Here is a 13,870-nt window from a genome sequence, read left to right on the forward strand (position 1 = left end):
GTGGACTTGATATTATTGGTTTTTAGATCAAAACACCAAAGGAGTTTACGGTTCTTATGCCAAATATTACTGCGGTCCATTTATAGTTGTGACCATATACAAAGGGACACCAATAGTTCTGTAGACAGACAGTAGCTGCCCAGCTTTCTCGTTTCTTTATAATTTTATAATTATTATCAAGACAAGGGAATTTTCTCTAAAAAGAGGCGGTCACAATGGTCCACATTTGTGGCTTTGATGTAATTCATGATTCTATCGAGAATATTCCCACCAAATCTTGTGTTAGTAGACATACAGGGTGAGATGAAGAAACTGCAACAAAACTTCAGACTGCTGTCATTTCTAAGCCACTCGGCCGACAACTGTTAATTATTCCAGTGACAGCTCATTGTATTGGTTACAAGCGTACAACAGCATTTTGGTGAGAATTTTCCAGAAAGAAAGTTATTCGTGATGGAATTCAAGCGTGATAGTGTGATTTCTTTATATTTGGCTGGAAAACATCAAGTGGCTATCGTTAGAGTACTCCAGCATTTAAATGTGAATAACTTTTTTGTGTCTCGTACCATCGGTCGTTACCGTGATACTGGAAGCGTAGCACGACGTCAAGAAAGTAGACTGAAGAAAACAGCAACATCAGCAGAAATGGTTCGAAAAGTAAAGAAGCGACGTGATCGAAACCCTCGTCACAGTGACCGAAAAATGGCTCGGGAGCTAAACATATCGCAATATTCCATTCGCAAATATTGAAAAATGAGTTCGGGCTAAAGCCATTGAAATTCCAAAAAGTGCAAGAGCTACACAGCAACGGATAGTAAATAGACTCAAAAGAGCTAAAGAGTTAATTCGCTTGGCCGAAAGTGTTGAACTGTCGAATTTGGTTTTCTCCGATGAGACATTCGTTGTCCAGATGTTTGTAAACAAACAAAATAACCGCATTTACTTGCCAAAGAGGTTAGCTGATAATGTGCACCTTCGGTTGGCCACCAGAACTCAAGCGCCGGCCGTGGTGATTGTGTGGCCATAACAGCCGATGGTCGCTCTCGCCTCGTATTAATCGACCGTGGCATCAGAATAAATTCCGAATATTCTGGAGGGTGTATTAAAGCCTTGGGCACGCAAACATTTGGCCGCAGACCTTGGACATTCCAACAGGGATCAGCACCATCGCACTCAGCACGCGCCACCTAAGAATGGTTACTAAATGAGGTTCCTCGCTTCATTTGCAGCTCACAATTGCCACCAAAATCTCCGGATACCAATCCGTTGGACTATTGTGTCTGGAGTATTTTGGAAAGCAAGGTTGGCACTAAAAAATACCAAATTGTCGATCACCTCAAGCAAGTGCTTCGCCGGGAATGGGCCAAAATACTGCAGAGCAACATTCGCGTTTGCGTTTGACGGTTTCATTTGCCGTTTGAAGGCCATAATTCGTGCCAAAGGTGACCAATTCGAATAAATATAAATTTATTTTAAAATTTGACGCTATTTCCGACCTTTTTTGGGTAAAGTGCCGAGTTAAGCGTTTTACGAACTTCATGGCTATAAAAATTTTTGGACCGTTGTGGGGGAGGTACCAGAAGAATTATACCGATATATCCCATCTTGACAATAGATATTGTATTAACAATAATATTGGGATTACTGAAACTTGGGACAATCGGGGGAGGTACTCGTTGAAGTGAGCCGATATTGTTCGATATTGAGACATACCACTTTAAACTGATCGTCGATTCGTGGGGTCTCCGATGAAAATTTCGAAATGTTACTGCCGAATGCCGGATTAAAATACTCTCCTTTTTCGTTGGAGGGTATACCACCACTCGGAAGTGACAATTGTGAACCCACATAAATCTCAATAATCGTGAATTGTTTATACCATAAAAAAGCAAGCTATGGGATTTTATGAGGCAGCATATTTCCAATTACCTTTTGCGTAAACAGAATAAAAGCACCCAAACATTGTGCCTACCTATTACTCAGTAGGCTATCCATTTTACGTGTCATCGAAACGTTGCGATAAGATAGTATTGGAAAGTACAATATTTGTCAGTGTACTCAGCTCGATCTTCTTTGGCTGTGGTTCATTAAAATAAATTTAGTAGTTTATTTTATTTCGCAATCAGTTATTAGACAACATTTAGAGAATGTTGTTCGTTATCCGCAGATTGATACATCTAAAGGAGAACCACGACGGAGATTCACACAACATGTCACCAGAGTGTAATATTCAGATACAGTGTGAATGCCATCACCGGGATGGACTTTTATCAACGGTTTTACCATGGAGACGTGATCGGCCATGTCGGAAATGTAGACGATATAGGCCAAAACAAATAGTGACGATTGCTGCACCATCCGCTCCGTTGCAACAACCACATCCTCCACAACCCGCTCCAGTTACAACTACTGCAAACATAGTTTACGAACAGCCGCCGCCATCCTATGAATCGATTTCCACAACCATTGCTGTGAAATAGTGTTGCAAGTTGTACAACTCGTTTAAGGCGATCATCGACCGGACACTCATTCATTACACAGACACACACACACACCTATGTATATATATCTTCTTTCTTTCTTGTAAAAAGTTATTAACCTCAGTTAGCACAACTGTTGAGCCAGCAAAATGTACGAAGAAAATTTAATAAAAGATTTGCTAGGACACGCGAAAATAATTAAAATTAATTTACCTTTTTATTCATGACCAGCCCTGCCGACGCACACAACAGACACACGCACACTAGGTGCAATTAAAACAAATTGCCTGTAATAGATACTGGCTCTGAGTCTTGACTAGCCGGCATGCATCCTTAGGGGCAGTACTGTTTCTATGCCAGCCTTAGTCCTAGTTTTATATTAGCATTGTAGGTGTGGGAGTGTACCACTACGTATGCAGCTGTCATATCCATGTACACATTACAGCGTTCTGGAAGAGTTGTTATGATATATTAACATGCATATTGAAGGTATCGTGTGGTACAGTGAACCACTTTTAATTGTTTTTCCTTTTACGTTTTTGTTATTTTTGCTTTGTGGTCTGGGAGACTCCACTAACGAAGTTAATTTATCAGCAACATACACACTGATATCCTGACCACATATATATCTTCATAGCAAAGCAATGAGACCATTGAGCCAAATTGTGGAGCCAAGTCGAATTCTATGAACATTAAAGGGTTAACGTGTTGAATGTTTTAAATGCTTACCTATACGTATATCGTATATCTCATATATCAGAGCACAGGTTGCAGTTTTGGTCATTTAAAAAAAGGGTATCACTTTTCTCTCCTCATCTCAACTATTCGTATTTACACCTCGTTCTATAATGTGTTTATTATATTTTTTCAACTAGTACTGCATAGTTTTTGGAGAAATGTATCATTGCCATAGTTTCAACTTTTGTCGGGGTCTCAAAAATTGGTAGACAAATGTACACACCACTTTCCAGTAAATAAGTACTAAGCGTTTTGGAATCGATTAAAAACATACATTCTCTAACAGATTATGAAAATGAAGCATAATTCTTTAAAAGCTGCAGAGATTTGGAAGAATTCTGAAAAAGTTTGCGAATGGTACAAAAATGTTTGTGAAAGTACTACAAGCTTTTCAAAGATTCAATCACAAAAACAAATATTTGGTTTAAGAAGTGCAAATGGTGAAAAAGGTGCTTACAAAATTTTCATCGAATGTACATTACAGGGATCTTATGGCAAGTTATTTTGCACGTTCTATTTCTGCATCCAGAAAGTTCAAGGTTCTATCTATCCTTCTCAAAGGTCTCAGTCATAGGCAATATATTCATACAGATCGTTCCCATTTCCTAAAATGTGTATAAAAATTGGAACGACATATGCGATTATATATCACAAGTTTTATGTAATTTGTTAGAGCGATACTGCGACGTTTTACACCATGGTTGCCCATGTATTTTTTCTTAGCCATGCTCACAATAAAACTCCCATGTTCACCAAACTCGAGTTTTTACAAAGACATAGAAGTGTAAAGATGGGACAAGACAGAGTCGAAATATGACAACCCTGTGAAAATACCTCTGTTGTTATGATATCGTAACAACATAGTTAGTAATGTTATGCGATTAAAACCGCTTAGGCAATATGCAATTAACTGGGAAAGTCTATGGATTAAAATTTTGAAACCCAATTTTTGGATTTTTCAAATTTTTGTTTGTCTTATATTTCTATAAATGGGTTTTTTATATTAACATGGTCCTGTCATGAGCTGTTATCTAGATAGTATAGACACAAACCATTTGCTCAAAATGCATTTTGTCTAGTCTTTACCATTTTAGGTCTTTGGTTTTTAATCGAACATTCCGCCCAGATATTTAAGTTTATTAGCTACATGTATGGTTTCGCCCTCATTTGAACTTTTTAAATCTTTCAAAACTAGAAATGTATATTTGCACACATTCAGCTTGACTTTTTTTAATTTGATTAAAAACTCCATTTAAACGAGATCGTAGCAAGTTAAAATATTCTATAAAATTATTTGCAATAAATTTCTACTATAGGCGTTTGAAGTTTTTACAAGTCTAAATCTTACCTAAAGACCAAGAATTCATATATATTGAAGAGACATTTTAGCGAAATATATCTCTAACTAGAAGAGTCCCTTGGCATATATACATAATAATAGAAAGGTCTTAAATACGTTTGCCATAAGAACTCGAAACTCCGTTAGGGTTTTGAACGAGTTCTATCAAGTTCACTTAGAATTTTCCACAACAGACTGTACAGTTATATATAAGAAAATTTGCAGAAAATGTTAATTTTTTCAAAAATAAAAAAATAATAACAAAAATTTATGATGTTTTTTCATGGTACATATTGAGTATACAAACTTTGTTTGTTCAAAGACTCACAATCAAATTTGATATATAATCATTATTCTTTTGACACCTTGGCCATAAAATGAAGTAGAATGCGAGATTTTTACTTTGATTGGAAACGTGTAAAATTAACAGTAAATAAAGCAAATACATACATAATTCACACATTATAAAGCAATTTTGGATAAAATATATCTTCATTTCACACCTTTGGCCCCAAACCAAATTTTATATTGAATATTATAAAAAAGAATTCGAGGAAAAATTAATCTAAACAAGAAAAAAAGCTGTAAGTTCGGCCGAGCCGAACTTTGAATACCCTCCACCATTTGAAACGAATTTGGCAATTCTCAAAAACAACAATCCTTTCACAATTCTGTTAAAATATTAAAAAATACCGAATGTAGCTGTTTTATAAGGGTATATACCACAACATGGACCTGCATAGGTAACTTTTGTCACAAGCCATTACAATATTCAAATGTGAAACTTAAAAAAAATCGGTGAATATTGTAGCTAAAATCATCAAAATATCGAGTATCGGGAGGTACCGTTATATGGGACCATTTTCTGTCTTAGGCTGTAGTACTTATTAGAACTTCAAATACCAAATTTGAAACAATTCCGGTGAATAATGTCGCTAAAACCTTAAAAATGCCGAATATCGGGAGGAACCGTTATATGGGGCTATACGAAGACGTAGACATGAACAGACAATCTCCTGTCATAGGTTGTAACATCCATTACGAACATCAAATACCAAATTTGAAAGAATTCCGATGAATATTGTCGCTAAAATCATCAAAATACCGAATATCGGAAGGTACCGTTATATGGGGGCTATACCTAAACGTGGACCTACATGGCCCATTTTAAATACCAAAAGTCCTGCAGACATGATATACATTTGAGTAAAATTTTATTAATCTACTTCAATTCGTTCGGAAGCTAGAGTCATTTCTACAGACGGATAGACGGAGAGACATCGCTAAATTGACATAGAATTTTATGCTGATCAAGACGATGATGACAAATTTAATACACCCTTCATGCTATGGTGGAGGGTATAAAAACAAAGGAATATTTTAGCGTTGTTTGGGAATATTGATGCAAATATTTTTCGATATATAATGTAACTAGAGATTTGTTTTCTTTAGTAAATTGAAAAAAAAGTAGAAAAGTAAAATTTGAAAAATTTAATGAAGAATATGTTTATCTTTGATATCATCCTTCTAAAATGATTCTCTGTTGATAATTTTTGCATAAAATACGGCTTTAATCTTAAAATGACTTTGAATTACTGACGGTTAGGTAAGATTTAGATTCTTGAAGACTTCAAGGACCTATAGTAGAATTTTATGAAAAATAATTTTATAGACAAGGAGTTTTTAACCATGTTTTTGAACAAATAGATTCTCTATGTTGACTCGCTTGAGGCTTAACATTTTCGACGTAAATATTTCTCGTATTTAAAATTTGCAATACTGCCAAAGACTCTTTATTAATAAAATTCACCGATTTTGTTGGAAAATTTCAAAAAGTGGTTTTTAAATGATTTAAACTTTCAAAACGCCAATTTACGTTAAAGATGAATTTAGCTCTACTTTCACTATCTATTGTATTTCCCCCGTAATTATTCTTAAAATTTAATTTTGTCGCTCAGTGTTTCCCCTATAATTTTTCAGTCTGACCGACTTTCCACTAAATTAACCCTAACGACCATATTTTCTAGGAATCAAGGTTCCAATCTCCAAATCCTTTTGCACATGGAATTAATGCCTTGCCTTGTCTCTGAACAACGATTAACAAAGGAAGCAATTACCATCAGAGCATATGACGTCGAGTGACCTGTTCGAAATTCAAAATGGATATTCTTTCGGATTGGGCAATGATTTTTATCCGTTTCAGGGTGAAGGACTCTAAAAGTTTACAAACGGTACAGGGTAACGAAATTGGCATTCACAACTATTCAGAGGGGATCCCTTTTTTAGAATTGGATTTAACATAGTTTTTTGTCAGGCCTTGGGACAGCAAACCGAAAATAACATTGACATCCTGTAGAAGAATATATAGCTGTAATTCCCATATATATATGTTTCATTCGAGTTTGTTTTAAGCCCCTCACATTCGTAATAAGCACTCTACAACAATGATATTTGGTTTCCATATATATTTTTATCAGATTTCATGGACATTGTGCTCCAAATATATAACATCAGGCCATTTTTTTGGTGTAAGTCGGTTACTATAGATCTATTGCTCCGATATCTATTGTATACATTCCGTTTGTAACACCTCGAAATATACATGTTAGACCTCACAAAGTATATACTATATTCTTTGATCAGCATGAAATTCTATGTCGATTTAGCGATGTCCCTCCGTCTATCCGTATGTACAAATCACTCTGGCTTCCGAACGAATTAAAGTAGGTTGATTAAATTTAACTCAAATGTGCGTTTTGCCTGCAGGACTTTTGGTATTGAAAATGGGTTACATAGGTCAACGTTTAGGTTTAGCCCCCAAACAACGGTACCCCCTATGTTCGGTATTCTGATGATTCCAGCGACATTATTCACTGGAATTGTTTAAAATTTCGTATTATAAGTTCATAATAGTTAATGCAGCCTGTGACAGAAAATTGCGTATGTAGGTCCAGATCTTCGTGTAGCACCTATATCCTCCCTTTAATCGGTATTTTGATGATTTTAGCGACATTTTTCACCCGACTTGTTTCAAATTTCGTATTTGAAGTTCGTATTGCCTGTGAAAGAAAATTGTCTATGCAGGTCCATGGGCTGGATTCTTGTTCTATGAAAATATGAAATGAAAAATATTTCCTTAATAAAGTTTTTCATTTGACATTTCTTCTCTTTATAAAAGCTTCATACTTTTATAGAACAAGAGTCCAGCCCAAGGTCTTGGTATAGCCCCCATATTCGGCATTTTGATGTTTTTGCGATATTATTCGCCGGGAATGTTTCATATTTGAATATTGTAATGGCTTTCAGGGTGAGATAAAAAACTGCAACAAATCAAAACTACATAATTTCATAATTTACAAATTTTTAAAATTGTATTGAATGAAAGCAAAAAAATGTCGGAAATATCATCAAATTTTAGAATAAGTTTAGATTTGTTTAAATTGCCGAATGGCCAATGAAACCGTCACACGTTGTTCTGCGGTATTTTGGCCCATTCCCGGCGAAGCGCTTGCTTTAGGTGATCGACACAATAGTCCAACAGATTTGTATCCGGAGATATAAGTGGCCATTATGCGCTGGAAATGAAGAGAGGAACCTAATTTGGTAATCGTTCTTGGGTGGCGCGTTGCGCAGAATGTCCAAGGTCTGCGGCCAAAATGTTTGCGTGCCCAAGGCTTTAATACATCCTCCGGAATATTTTCACGACAATGTTCTGATGCCACGGTCGATTAATATGAGCCGAGAACGACCATCAGCTGTTATGGCGGCCCATACCATCACCATGGCCGGCGCTTGAGTTCTGGTGCCCAAGCAAAGGTGCACATTTTCAGCTGACTTCTTTGGCAAGTAAAGACGATCATTTCGTTTGTTTAAAAACTGCTGGATAACGAATGTTTTCTCATCGGAGAAAATCGAATTCGGCCAAGCGAAGCAACTCTTAAGCTCTTTTAAGTCTGTTCTCTTTCTGTTGCGATGTAAGTTCTTGCACTTTTTGGAATTTCAATGGCTTTACCCCGAGCTTATTTCTCAATATTTGCCGAATGGAATATTGCGAGCCATTTTTCGGTCACTGCGACGGGGGGTTCGATCAAGTCGCTTCTTTACTTTTCAAACCATTTCTGCTGATGTTACTGTTTTCTTCCACTTCGTCCACTTCCTTGACGTCGGGCTACTCTACCAGTATTACGGTAACGAGCGATGGTACGAGACACAAAAGATTTATTCACATTTAAATGCTGGAGTGCTCTAACGATAACCACTTGTGGTTTCCCAGCTAAATATAAAGAAATCACATTATCACGCTTGAATTCCATCACGAATAACTTTTTTTCTGGAAATTTCTCACCAAATTGCTTTTGTACGCTTGTAAACAATATAATGAGCAATATATTGAGCTGGAATAATTTTAACAGCTGTCGGACGAGTGGCTTAGAAATGACAGCAGTCTGAAGTTGGTTGCATTTTTTTTCATCTCACCCTTTACATTAGAAGTGTATAGCTTAATCGAGTCGACGACTGCTGTGTATTCTTGCTCAAATCTGAATGCATATGTATTCATATGTGTATGTAGCAAAGTCCTCTTGTGTTGAGGAGCCAAATTTTGCAAAACATGAATACAGCAGGTCATATTTCGACCACTTTGCCAGCCCACACGGTGAAAACAAGGTGTTTCCGACAATTGTTCTTTTCAGCTTAGCGCGATCGTATTTTTGCATTTGCATCACATGAATTAACATTTACCGAGTTCCTATTTGGGTGTGTTGGTTGGAATTGGTTAAGGCATTGTTTAACACTGCCGCCAATGTTGGCGTGTTGGTGGTAGGATTTTTCACATCATTATGTAAAATTGTTCTCGTTTATTTTACTGAGAATACACTCTGCTTATGGTACCGATTTGCCATAAATATACACTCACATATTCGTCTATACACAATCATACAAATGTATATGTATGTGCATACCTGTGTCCGTTCTGTGGAAGTTGTAGAGGAAAACTCCGAGTCAGGTTACAGACAATAATAAAACATTAACCACGCCACAGTGGGTCCGGGAACTATTCCTTCTTCACACACGCACACACACACACTGTCGTAGTGATTTAGCTAACGAATACTGGCCATATTGCACGGAAGTCTTTTGTTTCAGCTATTGCACAACAACAACAACAACAAATATTTCATTCTCTATTAACAGAAGTTGTAAGCAATGCAGATGTTGCAATGGCGAAGACTCCATTGTCTTGGATTGTCATGTTCGGAGTTGTTGAACAGTACAACCATATTTTTGGAATAAACACATTCACGCCTGCAAAGGCTAGACAATTTTACAATTACGTAAGCGATACTTCTTCATTAGCAATATATATGTAAGCAGTATATATGAGAGTTACAAAATGTAGGTAACTGTATAAATCAAAAGGATAAGTTTATGAATGGTGGAAATTAAATTTTGGTTTGATTGGTCTGAAAGAACCTTTAATATTTACATTGTGTTATACAAATGATGGGACATGTTTGTCCATGTGCATATTCTATCTATAGAAACAAGCGATATTCGTAAAACAACATAGAATTGCTTTATGGGATTGTCCACTAAATATTATCCGATCATCACCAAAATAAATAGTGTTTCTCCTTTGTGAGTCCACCAACCTCGTAATGGGTTTGTTGTGTAGTAAAAGTTAAATTTAAAGTTGGAATTAAGACTCTTGTGTAGCTTTCGTCATTTTTATATTCGATCTTTAGTGTGATTCTCTAAATTCTTCACAGTTACCAAAAAAAGTCCGCAACTTTCAAATGCAAAATTTTCGTGTTTCGAGTTTAGAAATATTTGGGAAATGAATAAACGGTGTTTTTATACCCTCCACCATAGTTTGTCATTCCGTTTGTAGCACCTCGAAATATCGTCAATCCGTCTGTACGTCTGTGGAAATCACTCTAGCTTCCGAACGAAATGAAGTAGGTTGATAAAATTTTACTCAAATGTATGTTATGTCTGCAGAACTTTTGGTATTGAAAATGAGTCATGTAGGTCCACGTTTTGGTATAGCCCTCATATAATGGAACCTCCAGATATTCGGTACTTGGATGATTTTAGGGACATTATTCACCGGAATTGTTTCAAATTTGGTATTTGAAGTTCGTAATGGGTACTACAGCCTATGACAGAAAATGGTTTGTGCAGGTGCACGTCTTCGTGTAGTCCCAATATAACAGTACCTCCCTATATTCGGTATTTTGATGATTTTAGCTACATTATTTACCGATTTTTTATTCAATATGAATATTGTATTGTAATGGTTTATGACAATTGCTGCTGCAGGTCCACGACGTCGTATAGACCCTAATATAACGGCTACATTCCGTTTTTTAAGGATATGATTGAATTTTTAACGGATATGATTGTTTTGAAAATTGCCAAAATCATTCCAAATGGTGGAGGGTATTCAAAGATCGGCCCGACCGAACTTACAGCTCTTTTACTTGTTTTTAGGTATTATCTTCTTGGCAACACTGCTTTAAAAAGCTCAAGTACGTGAACCATGAACTGTCTTACAAGCCCTCAACGTTTGCACACCGTTGAATTTTATTATCAAACCAATCTTTTCCGAAAAAGTCACAGTTTTGTGCGGCTGGTTGCATCATTGGACCGAAGTTCTGAAAGATTCTGCGAATAGTAACAAAATTTTGAATGGTGATCGCCACAGTGGAATGACATTCAACTTTTTTGTCCCAAAATGTAAGAACTTGACTTGCATGATATGTGGTTTCAACAAGAAGGTGTCACATGCCACTCAGCAGGCGTAAAAGTTGACATATTTCGGTTATTTCATTTGATAGGCCAAAACGTGCCTCATCGAAAAAACTGTATTAGATCCTAGGTCTCATTGTACCAAATCCGTTTAAGGGCATTTGGATTCGATCTAGGGCTGTCTGACTGTCTGTCTGGCTAATACGCAGGGAGGAAGTATTCGATTTGGTTCAAACTTGCCACTTCCACACAAAACGTCAACATTTTCTTGGAAAATAAATTACCTCATATAACTGAAAAGAATCATCCCATTCTGTTCATGTTTTGCAAATCCTCATATTCGTATCAGTATTGTGAAGATGGTAGATATCTTCTCACTCCTTCTGGTACCTTTCCCCCAAAGGGTTCGAAATTTTAATTTAAGACCAGTGAGGAAAAGTCAAAAGTCGGGCGGGCCGACTGCTACACCACTATGCTTATTAAGTAGAGCTCCCGTAACAAAAGAATTTATTTGAAGTAGATCATACCACCCACCTATCAACATTTAGCTTTAGAACTGTTACAGTTTGGTTTCAAAGGGAACTAATACATGGGAGACATTTCCAATTCTGAATCGATTTTCACTAAATTTGACGGGAATATTTTAATATTTTATATCAAATAACATGATGATATATATCGATATCCACAGTTGGAAACGTATGTCCCGAAATTCAGTTCATTTGGGCAGATATTAACCATTATTTGCACAATAAACCTGAAATCGGATTAAGGACATATATATGTGAGCTATAACCAAATATAACCCTATCTTGATAAAATTTGGCAGATATATTTCCGAGCTCTATAAGATATCTGTTACCAAATATCATTATTGTCGAATGTATATTACGAATGTAAGGGACTTAAGCACCATATCGAATGAAACATATATATGGGAGCTATAGCTTTATCTAAACCGATTTTCACTAAGTTCGATGTACTTGCTTCTTGACTCATTTCGGTTGTATGTGCCAATATACAGGTAATATGGACTGATATGTGCAATTAACCCGATATAGGTTGATCGGAAGCTATATCCAAATCTGATCCGATCGTGATAAAATTTGGCAGAAGTATTTTTGGGTTGTATCCGATATGTTATACCAAACATCATTCTTGTGGGGGCAATATTACGAATGTGGGTGACTTAAACACCAAATCGGATGAGACCTATATATGGAAGCAATAGCTATACCTGAACCGATTTTCTCCGAATTCGATGTATTAGCTTTTTAATTCGGTGGGATATGCCAAAATTCAGGACTTTTTGACTGGTATTGGCCATTTGGTGAACTATGAACCCGAAATTTTTTTGAAGATATATATGGGAGCTATATCCAAACCGATGTTGATAAAATTTGGCAGAGAGAGCTATATCTGATCCCTGATACCAAATATCATTGTTGTGAAGTGAATATTACGCATGTGAGGGACTTAAACACCGAATCGGTTGAAACATATATATGGGAGCTATAGCTACATCTGAATCGATTTTCTCCAACTTGATCTACTTGCTTCTAGATTGATTTCGGTTAAATGTGCTAAAATTCAGGTCTTTTAGACTTTTTTGGCCATTTGATGCACAATTAATCCGAAATCGGTTGAAGATGTATGGGAGCTATTGCTAAATCTGATCCAATAATCACCAATTTCAATAGGGTTCGTGCTTGGGCCAAATAAATATTGTTTGGAACTCTTAATCTCCATCGGATGATAAATGCGACCTGCATTTTGGTCACAAGAATACATGGATGGACTGACATGCATAAATTGGTTTAGAAAGTGATTCTATGAAGATCCTGAAAAGTAACTATGGGTCTATATCTCTACCTTCTCCCTGTTACAAAGAAATGCACAAAGGCATAATACCCTTCCCACTATGTGGTGAACAGTATAAAAACCCCCATGAAAGTGAAATAAGATCTGGCGTGAAAATAGGGTAGATATCGGTCTACTCCTTCTTGTACCTCAACATTTTTAATAACAAAACGCTCATAAAATCTGAAATAATTATTTATTCGTATAAAATAGGAAATATTTTTTTCTTAAAATAGCAATATTTCTATAAGGATTAGACGAAGTGGAATATATATATATATATATATATATATATATATATATATATATATAGTACTAACGCATATTTCAACATTTTCCAAAAATCATCACATATCTCATAAAATGTGAAGGAAGTAGTCTATATTGTCCAAATCTTCCACCTTGTATTATTTATATCAGACTCATGTCAGATACGAAATGGAAAATACTGTACGTCCCCCATAAAGGGTCATAGTAATCATAACACAAGGCTGAGGGTTGGCAAAACCAAGAGATACTTTTTAATTCGTTTTATTTCACGTTCGGGACTGGTGATTGGTCGCCTAGATCGTGCAATTTAATGCCTTTAAACTTTTTTGTGGGCATATGTAAAGCTCATATCTGTACAAACGAGAGCATAACAATTGACGCATTGGCAGACAATACTGAATCATTTGTTCGTGAGGTACCGGCCGAATTTTTG

The sequence above is a fragment of the Musca domestica genome, unplaced genomic scaffold (assembly GCF_030504385.1).
Source record: "Musca domestica strain aabys unplaced genomic scaffold, Musca_domestica.polishedcontigs.V.1.1 11, whole genome shotgun sequence".
NCBI lineage: Eukaryota > Metazoa > Arthropoda > Insecta > Diptera > Muscidae > Musca > Musca domestica.